This window comes from Triturus cristatus, chromosome 8 (genome assembly GCF_964204655.1).
Source record: "Triturus cristatus chromosome 8, aTriCri1.1, whole genome shotgun sequence".
Lineage (NCBI taxonomy): Eukaryota > Metazoa > Chordata > Amphibia > Caudata > Salamandridae > Triturus > Triturus cristatus.
In genome coordinates, this window is record NC_140591.1 from 283,577,790 (window position 1) to 283,590,265 (window position 12,476).

Consider the following 12,476-nt stretch of genomic DNA (forward strand, 5'->3'; position numbering starts at 1 on the left):
TTCATGTGGGAGTTCTGCTTCTTTTGAAGTGTACACCTTTCTCTCTTGTCTTCCTCTTGTAAGGCTGTCTGTCAGAGCAGGAGAGCCTCCAAAACTGATAGACCCACAACACAGGCCAATGGAGTGACTAGACTTCATCCTTTTGTGTCAGCCACAGTAATGTGTGCATCAAAAGGTTAATCCTGAGCTCCAAGCCCTATGTTTTATCATTCTATCATCAGCCCCAGTTCCTCCATGGGATGTGTCCAGGCTCCTTCCCTTGTGATCTATCACTGAATCAAAGAGCACCTTTTTGAAATGTAGAGTGGGGGCTGGGGAGGTCTCCCCCTCCCTTCCTCCAGTGTGTCCCACTCAGCACACCGGAAAGCAGCAATGCATAAATCTGTCTGGGGGGATTCATCTACTCCTCATGTCTTCACCAGACAGGCCTAGGTTTCTCAAAAGGGAACCCATTGCCCTCCATGTTATGTACCACTGCAGGAATACGTTGCACTCAGTGTACATACACAGCACACACACTGACTAGTACAGTCACCTCCATGTAGTGTGCAAACCCAGGTGCACATACATCCAGCACACACAATCACTCTGTGGGCACTGCTCAGTACTGTATCCATTCTGTATTATGCCATGGTGTGCTATTTGCAAACACACACACTGCCAGCACACTCGCCATGCACACGCTGCACGACACTTAATCCTTCATGTATTGTATTTTTTGCAAGCACACATATACCCAGCACATGCTTTCCTTCTGCATGCCTTGTACTACATCTCTCTGAAGTAAAGTATTCCTCTTAGGCATACAGACATTCATACAATACGTCCACTAACCATGCTTGTACTGCACAGCACTGCTCTATCCCTGTACTGTAACCTTACAAGGCACATATCCTTCCAGCACAGAGTCACATCTCTAGCACTGTGCAGCACTCTACATCTAACTGATTGTTTGCCAGGGGTGAGTAAAGCACACAACATAAAACTTTTTTAAAAAGTGAGTGAGCCTATAGCCCTCACTTCAGTGACACAGGATGAAAAGGACCTGTTCACTCCTACGGCCGCTACACCTTATGCTGCCAACACCGCACTCATGCTGCTTAACTCTTGGTAAAGGTGGTAGCCTTCCACCACTATGAGTGTAGCATTTTGGGCGCCAGTTCCAGTCCAACAAGATCGCAATCTGTGAGACAGACCTATGTCATGGCACACACGCATGATCCATGTTTGCCTAGGACAACAAAAATCAGCATGAGGGATCCAGACAGCTGTTCAGATGGGTACTCAGGACAGTGGTACACATCTTTTACCATGCAGAGGATTTTTCTGTCCCATCGGTGCTTACACACTAATATTAACATCTTCAGCTCTGTCTGGCACAATATCTTTCTAGTCTTAGCATACCTCCTCCAGAGGCGCATGCATTGTCTTTTCACAGCGCCCAACTCCGTTGTGTACTGGGTGCTACTCTGAGCTCAAAGGCCAAAGAGTGATGGCTTGTAAAATGATAAAGGAGGCTAGCGAGATCGCTGGGCGAATCATTGATAATCTTAGTGCCTATTTTATGGAGCACCACTTTGTTGATAAGACTGTTTTCAAAAGAATTGGACCAACTTTGATATACCCTTGCTGAGAGAGCATTCTATTTTGCTTTATTCAATATTTATGCAATAATAATGCAAAGTCCTTCTCCTTCTCAATTGCTGCAAAAGTAAAATTTTGTCAAGAATTCCTGTCATGCGAGGGGAGGAAAACGGTAACCAGCGAAAACGGACTACATCTCCCAGGATGCTTAGCGGTTGAGAGGTTATGTAAACAGGAGAGCTGTTACATAACTCAAGGAAAACACGCCCTTATGTAAACAGGAGAGCTGTTACATAACTCAAGGAAAACACGCCCTTATGTAAACAGGAGAGCTGTTACATAACTCAAGGAAAACACGCCCTATAAAGGGAGGAACCGGGAGGTACAACGCTGTCGGATATTGTGTTTACACCGACGTACCTGCTTAGTGAAGAGCAGTGTTCCGGAGTGGTGCTCCAGTAAGGCAAGAACGGAGGTAGGTCGAGTCGTTACTCCCTGGGCCGTGTCTTGCCCCATCGTCACCTGTGAAGGACCCGGAAGCTCTACCGGATAACCATTGAGCTTCGCTTTTTGACTCGGCTGAGTCAAAGCGCAGTGGCGCTTTTGCTGGTTGGAGTCGTAACTCCCAGCCCGACCAGAGATACAGGGACTGCCAGCTGTAACGCACACCAGGAGGTGTTTGCCGCGTTACAGACTCGGAAGTCCACAGGATCGATCGAGCGGCTGCTCTCGGTTCAGTCTTCTTTGCTTGTGATTGGGGTATCGGTGACGCATCACCAGGAGGTGACTCCGCGTCCCGGTGCAGTCTGAGGAAGAGGTTGAGCGGCTACTCCCTTCAGGTAGAGACCCCGGCTGGGTGTTTCCCTGACTCCTCGATTCTCCCCAACACTCTTCGTGCCCCTCACAGCCTACCGATTGGCATTGTCGGCCATTTCATTTCTGCCCTCTGTTGGCATACGCCGGGATCGGCGTATATGCAGAGGACGGCTAGGACCATCCGTGCTGTGGGCTGGTAACGTACTTAGCCTGGAGGATTCCAGTGACTATAACCTTTGTTTATTCCTTGTATTATTTTTGCCTTCATTAAAATAACTAAACCTTCACAAGTGGTTGCGTTCTCATTATCGTGTCTGTTAAACGATCCTGAGACGTTCAGGGCGTTACAAATTTTGACTGTGGACAGTGATTGCTATCTGGACTGGAAACAAGCTTCCTAGGACCGGTTTCGGGGTTTCACCCCTCTTCAGCCAGGATAGCTTGATTCCAGTGGCATGGAGAGAACTGGACCCACGTCTGGGCATACCAGTCCCACTCGGGGTGACAAATGCAAAAACAACCGTTGATGGACAGAATGCAGAACAATGTCATACATTCACCCCAGTACAGAGATCTGGGCCTAAATCCATCATTTGTTTGCTTATCATGCCATTCCATATTGAACCCAGCCATATGCAAATCAGTCTTGACCACTGGAATCAAGCTATCCTGGCTGAAGTGGGGTGAAACCCCGAAACCGGTCCTAGAATGCTTGTTTCCAGTCCATGGAGGACCTGGCTTGGCAGTTCGGGCTGGACTGTTCCCCTGAGGCACAGGGTCAAGACTGATTTGCATATGGCTGGGTTCAAATTGGAATGGCATGGTGAGCAAAAAAACGATGGATTTAGGCCCAGATCTCTGTACTGGGGCTGGACTGTTCCCATGAGGCACTGGGTCAAGACTGATTTGCATATGGCTGGGTTCAAACTGGAATGGCATGGTGAGCAAAAAAACAATGTATTTAGGCACAGATCTCTGTACTGGGGTGAATCTATGACATTGTTCTGCATTCTGTCCATCAACTGTTGTTTTTGCATTTAACATATTTGTAAGGCATGACGTTAACTCAGTTAATTAGAAGTGGCAGGTGACCCATCTACTCTGCACTGCTCACATGATGACTGATGCTAAATATACAACCAAGTTGTGTGATCGTCTGTTTTGTACACAGCTGAGCGTTGTAATGGTCATATACACATGTTACCTCTCCACTGTGTTGGCTTGAATGTTTGGGATATGCCACGCTTATTCCTTAATCCAAAATGCAACACCTCAGGGCATATAATGAGCTGCTTAGTTTAAGTGCATGTATTTAGTGTCTACATATGTCTTGTTAACAAGATCAATGCTACTGAAGTATACCACAATATTACCCTGTACCTATTTTGTTTTTCCTAGGTTTCTATTTGCTGTGTCACAAAAGATTTGGATGTAGATACCTCACTTCCACCAATCACAATGTTCTCTACTTCACCACAGTTCTATCTGGCATAGCACCTGCCCAGATCGTGGCCACAGAAGAGACAGCCACTCCACCCCAGGACCAAGAATTCAGTGATGACAACATTCCTGGTGATCTGGATGAGGATGATGGTGCTGGTCCTTCTGGTCAGCCTGGGCAGATGGAAACAGTGAATCTCACTCGACCCACAACAACACCTCCCAGCTGCAACACCTCAGCCAACCTCAGCCCCCACAAACTGTGTACCTAGCCCAGTAACATCTATCGTGTGCCCCTCAGTCCTGGATCCTGATGTGACAATCACCTGCACCCTGGGCCAAGGGCACAGGCTTATGTGGGTAGGTGACATGGGAGGGTAAACGTGGGCCTGCAGAGTGAGACCACTGGGCCACCCACCCCCAGGCCACCATCGACCAAGTCTTGGGAGCATATGGCCAGGTACTGACAGAAATCCGGGAAATGAAGCAACTGCAGAGGGACATACACCATGAGATGCAGGCCCAAAATTCAAACGTGGGCTAATTTGGGTGCTGCATGACATTCACACACATACACACACCTGCACAGGCCTTTTCAAGCACCATCTACCTCTTCCTAGGGTCCAACAACATCAGGCTCAACAACATCTGCTACAGCCACAGGAAGGGGGGCCCTGCCAGAGGGAAACACCTCCTACATACACCCCTGTCCCTGCAGCTGTGGAAGGCGGGAACATCCACACAAATTATCAGGAGGTTTGGATGGCAAACCCTCCACCACCAGCATCAATAAACTCTGTGGACTATTTCTTGACACATTTACCTTTTTGATGGCAGTAGTATTTTAGACATTGGACTAGAAAGAATTTTGCATCTACAACTATGGTTTCATTCACCACTACTGATTACTTCACTTTTCCTGTTTGGGTTTCGCAATATTTATTTTCTCCTTGTTCACTTAAATAAATCCACTAGTCTGAAACTCATTGCCTTATGTAGTATATCTCACAATCAGCAATGTATATATATATATGTACTCCCATCTTAACTTTACAATGGCAACTTGTTAAAGCATGGATATGTTGCATGTACACAATGTTTAGCTCAGGATCAAAACCATGTCTCACCAAAACATAAATACAAGTGTGTTCTTATATACTATCTTTATTCCATTTTTCTAATAAACTGCCATTATGTCAGAAGTATAGCAAATTATACATGTGACCAACACTCTGTGCCAATGGTCATATTATCAGTTGCAGACCTTAAAAACTTGGAAGAAGGGGATACATCAGACAATTTCATATGGAATAGGCAAAATTAAATTGGTCAATGTCATCAGCTAAGGCCATATCGCCTAGGGCACAAATGGAATCCCACATCAATAACACCAATAGGATAGGATAGCATAGTCATTTATATAGCGCAACGAATGCCGAAGCGTCAATAGACAAAAGCATGGCAGAACTACATTTTTTGATCACAGGATCATTCCAATCTATTGTTCCAGTATCTGGTGGAATGTCACAAACAGATTTATGTGGTGTGGCACAAGTACTTTGCCCTACAATGAGGAGACACATCAACAGCAACATACACTTCATACACAGTGAGGTTTTAACCAATGTGAAGGGAGACTAGCATGATTTGGCTAAAAAACAACATTTTGTTGGAGCACATGATGGCACACATGTTATGTTAGGACCACAATGTGACAAAGAACAAGTCCAATGGATTCCTCATAACTTCCATCCTATCACTGTGCAAGCTTTCTTGGATTTGTACACCCAAAGTCTGTGCCTGGTGTTCCCAGGAACAATCCATGTCCCCTTGGTACTGCCAAACAGCATCATATACCTGCAAATGTCACAACTCTGAAATGTCCAAATGAAGATGCCATGGTGAAGGTTCCTAAACAGATCCAAACAAAGAAATTAGCTATTAAACCATACATATAAGACAATTCACATAGTCAGCTTCTGGAGAGCACTGTCCATCACACAAATCTGAGCAAAACAAAGAAACACAAACAAAATGACCATGAGTCAAAAACCTGTTCAACAAACACATTTCACCTGGATTTCCTAGAGCTTGCCCTTCTTAATAGTTTCCCTTAGCATAGACCTCTCATCATCACAGCAAGAGTTGCTGAAACAAAGATATGACATTTGACAAGATACACTCATGAGAAGAAGTTGTTAATGAGATCTTGACACAAGTCATCTCCTTCCTCTTCACCACTATTGTCATCATTTGGTATTTCGGGATCCTCAACCAATGGCACTTCTTGGTCTTTATCCTCCGCAATATAAGGTATATTCCATCATAGGGCAATGTTGTGGAGCATGCAGCAGGCCACGGTGATTTGACACACCTTTCCGGGTGAGTAGAGGAGGGCTCCTCCAGTTTTGTCCTGACATCAAAATCTGGGCTTCAGGAACCCAAAAGTCCATCCTCCATGGGCCTCATTGAAGCAGACTTCCCCTGGGGCTTTTAGAATCCTCAGTGTGTCAACAACGAGTGGTTGGGATATGCTGAGTCTACTAGATGGAAGACAGACATAAGTGCGACAATAAGTTATACACTTTCTTATTATACTACCTGACATTAACCACACAGAGTTAGGACAGAGCATACTTACCAACAAGCCAGGCCCTCTCCGGTAGTGGTTGTGACATCAGCTGGGTTATGGTGCTGTTCTCCAGTACAAAGGAATCATGGGCTAATTCAGGGAGCCAGGCACAAACGTTTGAGATATACAAATCTGGTAAGCAGACAACTTGGATGCTGATAGGATGGAAGTGCTTCTTGTACAGTAAACGTGTGCCCTAGCTTGCTGTGGTACTAAGGCAATATGGGTGCCATCAATGGCTCCAACCACATTTGGGAGGAGAACAAATCCAGAGAAGTCAACATTTACATTGGCTAAATCCTCACGTCTGTGGAACTGGATGTAGCTGTCAATATGTCTCATCATTGCCAAAAGCATATCTTGTGGTACACCACCGAACATTGGTTGTGAAATACCACCAGATATTGCCACAGTATATTCAAAAGAATCTGTGGCCAGAAAATGCAATACTGCCATCATTTCACAATTGTTGTGATACATGTGGGATTAGCGTTGTGAGGCAGGAGATCCGGTTCCACCTGATGACATAAATCCAGTATGGCTTGCCTATTGAAACAACATTTCTTGATATTATCCCTTTCTTCCATGGTCTCATTGCCTTATGTAGTATATCTCACAATCAGCTTTCCTGTTTGGGTTTCGCAATATTTATTTTCTCCTTGTTCACTTAAATAAATCCACTAGTCTGAAACTCATTGCCTTATGTAGTATATCTCACAATCAGCAATGTATATATGTACTCCCATCTGAACTTTACAATGGCAACTTGTTAAAGCATGGATATGTTGCATGTACACAATGTTTAGCTCAGGATCAAAACCATGTCTCACCAAAACATAAATACAAGTGTGTTCTTATAAACTATTTTTATTCCATTTTACTAATAAACTGCCATTATGTCAGAAGTATAGCAAATTATACATGAGACCAATACTCTGTGCCAATGGTCATATTTTCAGTTGCGGACCTTAACAACATGGAAGAAGGGGATACATCAGACAATTTCATATGGAATAGGCAAAATTAAATTGGTCTATGTCATCAGCTAGGGCCATATCGCCTAGGGCACAAATGGAATCCCACATCAATAACACCAATAGACAAAAGCATGGCGGAATTACATTTTTTGATCACAGGATCATTCCAATCTATTGTTCCAGTATCTGGTAATATGTCACAAACAGATTTATGTGGTGTGGCACAAGTACTTTGCCCTACAATGAGGAGACACATCAACAGCAACATACACTTCATACACAGTGAGGTTTTAACCAATGTGAAGGGAGACTAGCATGATTTAGCTAAAAAACAACATTTTGTTGGAGCATATGATGGCACACATGTTATGTTAGGACCACAATGTGACAAAGAACAAGTCTAATGGATTCCTCATAACTTCCATCCTATCACTGTGCAAGCTTTCTTGGATTTGTACACCCAAAGTCTGTGCCTGGTGTTCCCAGGAACAATCCATGTCCCCTTTGTACTGCCAAACAGCATCATATACCTGCAAATATCACAACTCTGAAATGTCCAAATGAAGATGCCATGGTGAAGGTTCCTAAACAGATCAAAACAAAGAAATTAGCTATTAAACCATACATATAAGACAATTCACATAGTCAGCCTCTGGAGAGCACTGTCCATCACACAAATCTGAGCAAAACAAAGAAACACAAACAAAATGACCATGAGTCAAAAACCTGTTCAACAAACACCTTTCACCTGGATTTCCTGGAGCTTGCCCTTCTTAATAGTTTCATCACAGCAAGAGTTGCTGAAACAAAGATATGACATTTGACAAGATACACTCATGAGAAGAAGTTGTTAATGAGATCTTGACACAAGTCATCTCCTTCCTCTTCACCACTATTGTCATCATTTGGTATTTCGGGATCCTCAACCAATGGCACTTCTTGGTCTTTATCCTCCGCAATATAAGGTATGTTCCATCATAGGGCAATGTTGTGAAGCATGCAGCAGGCCACGGTGATTTGACACACCTTTCCGGGTGAGTAGAGGAGGGCTCCTCCAGTTTTGTCCTGACACCAAAATCTGGGCTTCAGGAACCCAAAAGTTCCATGGGCCTCATTGAAGCAGACTTCCCCTGGGGCTTTTAGAATCCTCAGTGTGTCAACATCGAGTGGTTGGGATATGCTGAGTCTACTAGATGGAAGACAGACATAAGTGCGACAATAAGTTATACACTTTCTTATTATACTACCTGACATTAACCACACAGAGTTAGGACAGAGCATACTTACCAACAAGCCAGGCCCTCTCCGGTAGTGGTTGTGACATCAGCTGGGTTATGGTGCTGTTCTGCAGTACAAAGGAATCATGGGCTAATACAGGGAGCCAGGCACAGAAGTTTGAGATATACAAATCTGGTAAGCAGACAACGTGGATGCTGATAGGATGGAAGTGCTTCTTGTACAGTAAACGTGTGCCCTAGCTTGCTGTGGTACTAAGGCAATACGGGTGCCATCAATGGCTCCAACCACATTTGGGAGGAGAACAAATCCAGAGAAGTCAACATTTACATTGGCTAAATCCTCACGTCTGTGGAACTGGAAGTAGCTGTCAATGTGTCTCATCATTGCCAAAAGCATATCTTGTGGTACACCACTAAACATTGGTTGTGAAATACCACCAGATATTGCCACAGTATATTCAAAAGAATCTGTGGCCAGAAAATGCAATACTGCCATCATTTCACAATTGTTGTGATACATGTGGGATTAGCGTTGTGGGCAGGAGATCCGGTTCCACCTGATGACATAAATCCAGTATGGCTTGCCTATTGAAACAACATTTCTTGATATTATCCCTTTCTTCCATGGTCTGAATGTCTGGAAATGAGTGGTACACCGGAGGCTGTCATCTCCTCCCTCTCACAGGGTACCTATGTGTGAATTCAAAACAGTTTTTGAATGTTGGTCACATTGTCCACAGTAACATATTTGAGGAGTACATAAATGTTTCATATTGCAATATACACATAATATTTTAAAATTGAATATTGCGTAACATCCATCAAAAATCCCCATTGTGGCCTTGAGATGTGTCTTGACCATTAATGTGTAAATAATACATCTTGGATGTATTATTTGCACCTTTATTTTTACTTTTTACTTTTTTGGGGGACAAATTACTGTCACCAGCAATGTACACTGCACCGTACTATATAGCCTTAATGCACAGTAATGCACTAGACAAAGGACAAATGTAGTCAATTTTAATGACAATGGATTTGTACATATTTAATCCTGTAACCCCTCATTTGGAGTGGTGGTAATGCAGTTAACAGTCACCAATACAGCACTTTCAATCGCTAAAATAGTGGCTGCCTGACCTGGCTTATTGGACATTGTGCTTCTGATGCTAGCGGGGTAAGTCAACCGTGCAGTGGGCTTTTTACTCCACAAAGGATACGGCCATAGGCTAACATTGGTGATGGTGAAGGTATAGGGCTAATGGCTGTGTACGTATGCGCTGATGACCGCGTACATCGCGTACATATACGCCACTGTTTGAAAAATTTCTATGGCCTCCTTACACTGCTGCTATCAAGACCTCCTCTAATTTAGCTGCTGGTTGCCACCTCTGGGAGCAATCATGCCAGGCCAAGCATGTGAAAGGGCCCCTGTCTTCTCTCTCTGCAGAGGAGATTGATCTGCTGACGGGGAACAGCCATTACAACGCGGTTTTTACCACGCGCAGCTTTTACATCGCATGCGTTACAACGCATGCGATGTTACAATGCAATGTCATTACAACGCAAGTCTTTACATCGACTTGCGCTAGATGGCGTGCTAACATTACAAATAGTATAGTTTACTATCCCAACACCTTCCCTACCGTTAAGTGGACTGGAGTTGGAATAGTAAATTACACTTTTCTAATGTTAGCACGCCATCTAGCGCAAGTCGATGTAAAGACTTGCGTTGCAATGGCATAGCATTGTAACATCGCATGCGTTGTAACGCATGCGATGTAACTGCACGCGTTGTAATGACACGCGTTGTAATGTCATACATCCGCTGCTGACTGATGAGGTCCTTTCCTGTATGGCCAGCTCTATGGCTCACCAGAGGAACAGATAACTATCTTACATACATATGTAACTCTGTTAGGAACAGGTTACTATCTTACATACATATGTTACTCTGCTTAACTCCATCATTTCCATTCCCACAGGTTAAAATTTGCCTCTGAGTTCCAGAGTTAAGTCTTGTAATATTTTGTGATCCCTACATAGGACAATAATGTAAGGGATTGTTGAGCACTTTACATTGTGTACTTAACATTACCATTGAGATGTGTGGTGTGTGGAGAGCCCTAGCTTCTACTTTTGGTGCATGTACACATCTGTGCATGCATATATACATGGTACCAATGAAATATTTACTAATCGGATCATACAAAATGTGCAAACAAATTTATAACCTTTACAGCATGAGCTGTGTATTTATTCTGTAAAAATCAGTTAGGATGATATTAGCTATGTGTACAGTCCCACATATCACACAGCCTAGCTCAGGGCTCGCCAAACAGTTGTCTAGGAGCTAGCAATAGCTCACAGACCCCGTCAGAGTTCCACACAGCCTTGAGGTCACATATTCGATGGGCACAAGCTGAACTTTTATATATTTAGCTGGTGGAAATGTGATGTTCATGTGGGATCAGCATGCCCAGTCTGCAGAGAGCAACGCCTGACAATGAGTTGTGCCCAGTCTGAACCATGGGCTAGGCTGGGGCAGAGTTTCTGTGAAAATACATCTGATGCACAGAGTAATGTTCCTGTAGAATTGTGGATCCTTGGATTATCACAAAATTAGTTTTCAGAAACAATAGTAGTCCTGATTGTTTTTCCATGGAATACATTTGGAATGGTGACTGAGGTAACCCCTTGACTTGATACTTCCTTCCATTGATACACAGTCAATGTGTGTCATTTACTAATGACAGGCCCCTCACTCCCACGGGTCTGTGTTCACTTTTCCATAAGTCATGCTGGTACTGTACAGGCCTATTTCTCATGTGACACATTAAGAGTACAGATGGTTGGTTACTTCAGAAGAGGATTGGACATGTGAATCATCTGCTTTTTTTCCATTGAATCAATCAAACAAGAAAATCAATGGTATGTTGATGTCATCCCTGTAACAGTTGGGCTCAAGCATGCACAGCTATTTTGATCTCATAATTCTCTTTAATGGATGTTATAATAACAGTGATTGTTTTGTAACTGTTACTTACAACATAAATGTGACATATAATTTTGATGATAAAATTGTATCGTATGTAAAATTGGAAATAAATGTTGTAGATTTACAAATTGTAAAAACAGATTAAGATATTAATCATTGAAGTATAACAAAATAGCTGTGCATGCTTGAGCCCAGGTTACACACACCTGGCCAAACTTTCTGTGTTTTTCACATGCGAGGCAGGCATATGGCAAGCATAGCACGCAAAAGAGGTGAAACTAGTTATTTGGGGGCATATGTATCAAAATCTCTTTTTGCGATTCTCAAATAGCGATTTTTTGAGAATCGCTATTTGAGAATTGCAAAACGGGATGTATCTAAAAAATCGCACAAATTTTGCGAATTCTTAAAATTCCTTAATTGCGATTAGCAAATTGCGAAATCGCAGTTAAGGAATACCTTCCCATTCATTCCTATGGGCCAGGAGGCCCATAGCAATGGATGGGAAGTCTTTCTCACATTGCGAATCGCAATTTGCTAATCGCAAATTGAGAATAATTTCAAAGGTGCAAGGGTGTCATGATGACACCCTGATGCACCCCTGAAATTAGCATGTGTGCGCATATGGCGCACATACATGCCCTAAGGGCATGTATGTGCGCCACATGGCACTTTGAAAAATGCCAAAAAGTGCATTTTTCAAAGAAATCGCAAATTACCACTAACTTGAAGTTGGTGGTAATTTGCGATTTCTTAAGGAGAAATCGCACAACTTGGGTGCGTGTTACATA